Source organism: Cryptomeria japonica, chromosome 9 (assembly GCF_030272615.1).
Source record: "Cryptomeria japonica chromosome 9, Sugi_1.0, whole genome shotgun sequence".
NCBI lineage: Eukaryota > Viridiplantae > Streptophyta > Pinopsida > Cupressales > Cupressaceae > Cryptomeria > Cryptomeria japonica.
Window position 1 is genome coordinate 485992397 of NC_081413.1, and position 9505 is coordinate 486001901.

A 9505-nucleotide genomic window follows, 5' to 3' on the forward strand; every position below is an offset into this window, starting at 1 on the left:
AATTGAGCGTGCATGTCTTGCCATGGTCTTTGCTTCACAGAAATTACGACATTACATGCTCACTCATAAGACTAAGTTAGTTGCAAGGATAGACCCATTGAAATACCTTCTCAATAAAGCAACACTTACAAGGCGATTGGCCAAATGGGTGATGATCCTAAGTGAATTCGACATCAAGTACATGGATAGAAAAGCAATAAAAGGACAAGCCATCACAGATCAATTAGTAGATGCTCCCATGATAGATGATGTTCCTCTAAGTTCAAAATTTTTAGATGAATCCATTTTGACAATGTCACATGCAAAGCCATGGCAATTATACTTCGATAGCTCTTATACACAGCATGGGGCAGGGGCTGGCATCCTCTTTATAACTCCTCAAGGAGATTCTATACCAAAATAATACCGCTTATCATTTCCTTGCACTAACAATATAGCGGAATATGAGGCATTAACAATAGGATTACGAATTGCAGTTCCATGGAAGATCCAGGAACTTCGTGTTTTTGGGGACTCCCAAATTGTCATCCGTCAAGCAACTAATGATTACCAAACAAAAGATGAAAAGTTAATGCCTTATAAACAAATGGTGGATGACCTAAAACAACACTTCACAAAGATAGCCTTTGAACAGATACCAAGAGAGCAAAATCGCGCTGTAGATGCCATGGCTACTATTGCTTCACTGATTGATTTACCTCCAAACGAGACCCGCTATGAGTTCTTGGTGGATAACCTTTTGGTCCCTTCATATGAGATCATGCCTACTGAGACAATATGTGTTGTCGGTCCCGAGTCCTAGTTATACGGTTCCATTTTCACATACCTTTGTGACAATACCTTACCTCCTGATCTATCAAATAACCAACGTCGCACTTTTATTCGCCAATCCTCTTGATATGTCATTTTAGCACATATCCTATACCGGCGAGGTCTAGATGGCACTCTTCTTAGATGTTTAGAAAGTGATGAAGCTCAGATTGCGTTACGAGAAGTGCATGAAGGGATATGTGGTCCACATGCTAGTGGTCCTACCTTGGCCAAGAAACTCATCAGGACTGGATATTACTGGTCCAATATGGAAAAAGACTCATACCAGTTTGTCAAAAAATGTAAGCAACGTCAAATTCATGGAGACCTCATACATGCGCCAGCACAAGAACTTCAACCACTTGCGTCTCCTTGGCCCTTTTGTCAATGGGGACTTGATCTCATAGGCAAGATTCACCCTCCTTCTTCCAATGGTCATAAATTAATTATCACTGCCACAGATTATTTTAAAAAATGGATTGAGGTTGTGCCTCTCACACAAATTATGGGAAAACAAATTGCTACATTCATCCTTAACTATATCATTTGCCGATACAGTATTCCTGTTTCCATTATCACTGATAACGGGCATCCCTTCAAAAATCAGGATGTTAGTGAACTTTGTGACCGCTTTCATATTTCCCATCGTTTCTCCACACCATATTACCCCCAAGGCAATGGCCAAGCTGAGGTGTCTAATAAAACAATCCTTAAAATCCTAAAGAAGAACGATGCTGGCCGTAATTGGCATATCCAACTCAATCCTACACTTTGGGCCTACGGCACAAGTGTCCGCACACCTACAGGAGCTACACCCTATTCACTTGTCTATGGCACCGAAGCTATCTTGCCTATTGAGGTCGAGCTACCCTCTTTATGGGTTTCTCTACAAAACAAAACATCATCGGTGATGAAGACTATAGGGTCTCTCGCTTACAAGAACTGGAACTATTGGATGAACGAAGACAAACTGCTTTTAATCACCTCAAGGCTTACCAACAACGAATGAGTCGCAGTTACAATCATAAGGTCAAGCCTCACACATTTGAGGTAGGTGATTTAGTTCTCAGAGAAAACCCTAAAAATCAACAAGACAGAGAGAAGAAGGGCAAGTTCGAACCAAATTGGCTTGGTCCCTACATTATTACAGCAGCATATGGATCGGGTGCATATCAGCTCTCAACTACAGAAGGTGAACCTTTGGAGGATCCTATCAACAGCATGCACCTTCGCAGGTTCTACGCATAGCTCTTCAGAGTATCCTAATTTCAAAAATACAAAAATACAAAAAAAAAAAAAAAAAGAATTATAAAACAAAAAAATGTTACTTGGTGAAAACCTGGCAAACAGGCACCTTGTGACACAAAAAACATTGAAAAATCAAAAAAAGTAAGAGAAATAATTTCATCCAATGGTGAAAACCACTTCGGTGGTGCCCTAGGCAAGTACCATGGTGAAAACTGGGTCACCAGCGCCATGCGTAGAGACATTGCTCCTCCCTCCTTCAAGATTCTCTTTCATCATTTCACTTTGCACACACTCACAACCAATTCATCCATAATAAACTTACCCATTCCCATCATGGCTTGTTATTGATCTACCCAAGATGGGTTAGCCATTCATAATAAACCTCCCTTTTCACCCCTTTACATCCATAATAAATCAGATCCTATCTGTGGCTAAGGCAAATCCTGCGTCTAGTGATGGGTGTGGAACTGAGAACATCACATGTTTCAAGGAGTACAGTTTCTTCTAGCTTCCTTCAGTCTATTCGTGCACAATCCGCAATAAAGCAGCATTTGCATCACAAATCCGCAATAAAGTTTCATCTTCTCTACAATAAAGTATCAGTTTCATGGATTTAGTCAGTTTCAGATGAGACACAGCAGCAACAATGGGCTTCAACAAATCAAATCTTTCAACAGACTCAGACAACATTATGGTTCAGTGCTATCTATCCTTTCTGTGAAAGTAAACATTGTGACCACAATCAAATAAGACTTATACAAGTGACAAGAGACACTAAACTTGAGGACTACAGTGGATGTTGGTGTCGAGTCTTGGTTTTCTTTTGATTTTATCTTTTGGTGACATATCTTTTAGCTTTTTCGGGATGTCTTTGACTAGAGATTCTATCTCCAGGATGTCTTTGACTAGAAAGGCGAGGATGGGGTATCGTCACCTATTTTCTTTTGCTGTCTGTGGATTGTCTCTTAGTAATGCTATGACTTGTCTAAGGATATGAGGACACTGTGAGTCTAGTATGAATTGGGGCATTTCTTGTTTGTGACTGTCTTATCTCCATGCAAACGGGTACAATGACTTTCTGGGTCAAACATATGCCTCGATTGTCATAACCTATTTTGCCATAATAAAGCTCAATGATTATAACGCACAAGAAGCTCTTTCACTTTCATATCTTCTGTCTTCCATCCCCCTTTCTTGATTGACTTCCATCATCCTTCTCGAGTCCGTGTAGCCTGCTATCACATGACTGAATATAATGACACACCAAAAATATTTGCATTTCATGTAGTTGCACCTGCATTACCACATATAAGCATTTCATACATACATATAGATATCACAACTGCATCACATCCTACAAACAACACATATTAGCACATTTTACATTTTCATCATATAAATAATTATTTGCATTATCATATTCATTTGCATTTTCATACATTCACATTTGCATTGGCATAACATATAAAACATAAAAGAACAAAAATATTGCATTGCATCATGTACATATTTGCATCCATATCATAAGCATCACATAAGAACATGCATCACATAGGTACACATGCATATAGCTGCCGCAAAAATGAATCATCTCATATATATAATCATAAAGTGTCATAATACAATGATGTCGAAAATATATGGCTACAAGCACCCACAGATGTCTACAATACAAAAATGGTACAAAACTGATACAAAGGGAGCCCTCTAAGGCTATGATGAACTCCCTCCCTCAGAGCCACCTGGCCTCGGTGGAATCTGAGCCCCTGAGGGACCCGCCCCAGGATCATCCTACCTGTCTCCTCTATCTAGTGGTGGCGGAGGACCCATGACCCCACCACTCAATGCCTGTCTCCTCCGGCTCCCCCCCGTAGCTGTCACTATATGCGACGGTCTATGGAAGCTCCTCACCCGCTGATCTGTTGGCACTACACCATAGTAGAGGTCCCTCCAGTAGGCTATCTCCTCTCCTGCCCACAGGACATAAGCATATCCAGCCCTTGTGTCCTATGTTGCCTGCCTCCCAGCCCTTAGTGCTGTCTTAGCCTCTGTGTAGCACTGGATAGCCTGATCCCGCTCTTGCTCAGTATCCCTGAGCCTAGTCCTAAGCCGATCCCTCTCCCTCTCCAGATCCTGCATCTCATCTGCCTGGCCCTGGCAGATCTCCCTCAGATCCAGTAGCTCAGCCTCCACTGGGTCAACCCCCTCTGCCTCTGCCCCTGCCTGTGGCTCCTCCTCTGCGGGTGCCTACCCCTGTGCCTATACTGGTACCTATATTGGTACCTGTCTCTATCCCTGTCCCTGTATCTGCACCTGCCTGGGACCCTGTGCTGCTAGCACCTGTAAAGGCAATCCACCGCGACCCCTCACCACCCGAGCCTGCCTCTCCTCTCCACCCTCCCTCCGAGGTGCAACTCGCCTCTCTCCAACTACTCCTCTCCCCTCCATCAGCCTCTGCCCCCATCGCCTCCGCCATCATCCTTGTCACCACCACCATCTCCCTCCAGTGCCTCTCCTGGATCTATCAATCGGGGGAATGGATGCTCTGCCCAATATTCTGTATACTCAGCATCCATCCCGACGTCCTCGATCTCGGGCCACATGTCCTAAGGTAGAGGCATCATCTCCACCAGCTAAGTCACTGCCTGATCATATGATAGTAATGGCCCAAACTGGGTGCCGATCGATGGGGAGCTGATCCCATATGATCGAGATGGAGACAGGGAGGCATTGAGACGGGTATTTCAGGACCCTGGATTGGAGATGAGGGCAGGACACGTGGCATGGGACACCATGACAGCCACAGGGTTAGCATTGTCGGTAGTGATCGGAGGAGCTATCAGTGGGTTCCTATGTCCAAACAGGGCGACACGGGGGTTGGCAGTGGGTTGGGGGGGAGCATTGGAGACACTGGTGACACAACACACTAGATATGCCTAGGGACCATGTGTGTTGGCCCATTTGTATTATGAGCTTCATCAGTTTGTTTATCATGGATCAGTTGGATTAGGCTGTGGAGTGACACTACTGCAGGTATGGGCCTACGAGCATTTGCCGGTTACCCGACCAATACACTTCAGGGGCAGAGGTCATGGATGCAACTTTGTCCATCTGTATGATATGATCACATCACAGCCACGGATTGGCAGACTAGAGTACTGGCGACGAGTGATTGATGACATTGATGTGGTCATATGGAGACCATATCTAGGCTGCGAGCAGTGGGAGGATGACGCAGTCGAGCTACCGTACACCTTCCGGAGTAGGTACCTGATTGGGCGGACGCCCTATGTGCTAGAGAGATAGCTGGAAGACAGGGTTGGCCGATAGTTTGGCCGGATTCAGAGGATGCCCTGGGGATCAGGCATGTATGCCCGCACAGTCAGGGATCAGGCGCAGAATCTTGTAGACATCCTCCAGGGTGACTGTCATCTCACCCATCGGCAGATGAAACGTGCACGTCTCAGAGTGTCATCTCTTAGCTAACGCAGTCAGCAAACCCATGTTTGCCCGAAACTCGGGCACATACAATACATGTCTCAAACCCATCTCCTCGATGGTAGCTCTGTCCTCAAATGACAACTTAGGTCGCAACCTCCGTGTTGACGGGAATCTCTCCCGTGACTCTAGCATCGGCAAATACTCCTGCAGTCAAACAACTCAATCATGTCAGTTATAGTGGCTTTCATTGTTTATCACAAAATGCTACTTTTTATCTAAGTGCATCTGGCTATCTACCCTAGTGACACTCACTGTTCATCACAAAGTGTTGTTGATTATCCTAGTGGTACTCCCTGTTCATCACAAAGTACTACGTGTGTGACACTCACTGTTCATCACAAAGTGTTGCTCACATTTGCACTCCCTGTTCATCACAAAGTGCTGCTCATATTTCAGTACTCCCTGTTTATCACAAAGTACTCTATCTTGGTACTCACTATTCATCACAAAGTGCCTTGATCTATCCTAGTCTTCCTAGAGGACCTACTTGAGTGTATCCTCTCAGCAGCTTATCCAATCGATAGCATATGTTCATCACAGAACTGTCGATTTGACCTAGAAGATGCAAATTTATACTTTTCAAATGTAAACGCGCTTACATGACATAAACGCGCTCAAAGACTACACAGACGCGCTTGAAAAACACAGACACGCCTTCTTGACACAGACGTGCCTATGCTCTGCACAGACGCGCCTGGGAGACATAGATGTGCCTTCTTGGCACAAACGCGCTTGAACAGCACAGACGCAGCCGCATTTGATACAGACGCGGGTTCAGACATAAACGCGCCTGGCACAAACACAGACGCACCTGGCACCAATGCAGACGCGCCTGGACATTTTTGACACTTTTTGGACCCTAGTCTAAGTGCATTTATTACCCTATTCGACATGCATTAATGACAAAATTAAATGCATTAAAGAACGAGGAGGTTTGGTGGTACTTACCGGCTCTCCTGCCTCTGCTGGCCTCTGAAACCAGCGAACGCGGTTGAATCTATGAGTGAAAGCCATCGCTACTGACTGCTCCTGCTAAATTTTCACTCTGCAATATGGTCTCGTGGATGTGTAGATGACAATGAGGATGTATTTTCCCTCGTGGTCTATCTTATAGCCTACCCTAGCCCTCGCCTTCGTTTCCCAAGTCAGTCTTCTTTATCCCGTGACTTTATCACTTTATCTGGTCAGTCCATTCTAGCCTTTCTTTCTTATCGAGAGATTGTCTGCAATCTTTCCAGACATTTTCATCCAATCTCTCGAGGGGGCATATCATTCCCATCCTGGGGCAACTCTGTATCAGTTCATCTTATCTTCTTTGAAACAACACGACAAGCCGCATTGTCTCAAAGAGGGGCAAAATGTAGACACCTAAAATTGTCATGTCTAATTAAATAAATATTTTATTTATTTAATTATCTAAGCCTAATTCTTCTATTAATTAAATAAATCTTAATTTATTTAATTCATTCATTTATCCTCTTCTAGCCTTATTTCTCATTTAAATAAATACATTTATTTATTTAAATTATCCTTTTCCTAAATTAAATAAATATTTTTATTTATTTAATTATCCCACTTCTTCTATTAATTAAATAAATCTTTATTTATTTAATTAAGTCATTAACCTTTTCTATCCATGACACATGTCATTCATCTCTTAATTCATACACTACCTACCCCTCTCATTATTTTATTATTTCTTTTACCTACCCTCTAATCATAGCCGACCTCCTTTTACACCTCTCAATCTTATCCCTCCATTTCATATAGTGTCTTCTATATAAGGAGATGCTTCCTTCATTATCAACCCTAATCAATAACCCTAATGAGCTAACTACTTGATCAATTGACTGCACTACGATCCTACTTGCAACCACATTCTGTTCTTTGTTGAGCTCTTGTGCACATAAAATCTGAGAGCAAATATATTAAGCAAGATCAATGGAGATAGGAAGAATGGAGATCAAAACCCTATTGGACATGTGATGGTATAATCTTTGTGATTTCGTTTGATTTGCATTGTCTTAGGTAATCTTCATATGTTATGGTGGATCTTTGTTGATTGTTAGGCTAGGGTTTTGTGGTTGGATTCATTTAGCCTTTCAATATTGTTATTATTGTTATCCATTTTCACCATATACACACATCACTATGTGATTCACTATGCAGCAGGCACAGGACTTCGCTTGGTTGGTTACACAGACTCCGATTGGGCTGGTGATCTTGATGATCATAAGTCTACTTCCGGTTACAGTTTTCACCTTGGTTCGGGCCCCATTTGTTGGCAGAGAAAGAAGCAACATGCTATTGCTCTCTCTTCGACTGAGGCTGAGTATCGAGGCGCTATTAACGCAGCGACTGAGACCATTTGGCTCCAACAGATTCTCACAGAGTTTGGATTCACCACTCCACGGCCGACAGTTCTACATTGCGACAATCAAAGTGCTATTGCAATCTCAAAGAACCCGGTCCAGCACCAGCGGACCAAACACATCGAGATTCATATGCACTATATCTGAGAGCTCATTTAGGAGCAGGTCATTGATTTGCAGTATTGTCCTACAGTAGAGCAAGTTGGACATATTCACCAAACCTTTCACCGAGAGTAAGTTCCAGCAGTTGTGATCTCTCTTGGGGGTGTGGGATGTGTCATTAAGGGGGGGTCAGCTGACTTCTCCTTCCTCTCTTATTGGGGGGACTTTTTCCTCTTTGAGGTTTTGTCCTTCTTCTTTGAGAGTCTTTTGTACATTCATCTCTCTTTTTGGGGGGTAGTTTTTTCCCACTGGGTTTTCTCCTTTTCTCAATTTGTGAGAGATTGCATTGCATAGTTTTTCTTGCATTTGCATATTGTACATGGGTACCTATCATGGCCTAGTAGTCGGGACCCATCTTGCATTGTTGACTTGAGTCTTCATTCCCCTAAGTTGCACTTAAGGGGGGGTGTTGGTGTAAATAAATATTCATTTTGGATATTATTACACTTTACTTAAGTTAACTTAGGATAATGCATCTCTTCGTAGTTTGGATTTGAGACACTTAGGGAAGTGTGCACATAGGGATAGAGCTTGTAGGAGAAATTCCACCTTTTGTGGTCTTATTTTGCTATTACACTCCACATTCGGTGGGTCATCCACCTCTTGTGGAATATTATATTATTTCTCCTACCTACCCCTAGTATTTCTTACCTACCCTTGTTTCTCATTGAGCCACATGTCATAATTGTGTGCTCGTACATCCATATGGCCTTGCCTATATAAGCATGCCTATATTCATTGTATTGGTTAATCCAGATGATCATTTTCATATTGATGAGAATACAGTTTGTTCTTGTCATTCTATTGTCTCTCTTTTTATGCTTTTCATTGTGCCCTTGATCTTGGCAAAATCCTACAATATTTTTGCAAGATGTTTTAACATTTGTGACAAGGATACATAGCACAAATGAAGACAATGGTCATCCTAATGGTAAACATTTAGTGTATGCTCTTTGAGGATGTGTTCAAATCCCTGATGTTTTCATTGGTTTGGATATAAATAAGACACACCAAGTAGACTCTTTATTCAAGGATCATTAACAATACCATAGCTCACAGCTCAATACTCCTTCAGTTGAAACAGTCATTTCACCCCCTAGGGGGTGCCCTTTTTTTGCCTTTTTCATGAAATTAACCCAAAGAGAATTTCTCCTCAATTGAGTGGTTATCTTGGGAGATGTATGGTGAGTGATCTTGGGGGCAGATTCTTCCCCACCCTTGTACTATGATATTGCCAATGTATGGCAACTAACTCGGCTCAAGGTTTCTACTTCTATGGTTCATAGTAAAGGTTTCGTTCGACGCGGAAAATCATAAACTCAGTTAAGAGACTTCCCAACCTTTATATGAGTGCATTAGTTGCATTACTATATTAAGCATTGCATTAGTTGCATTTTCACATCATTATCATT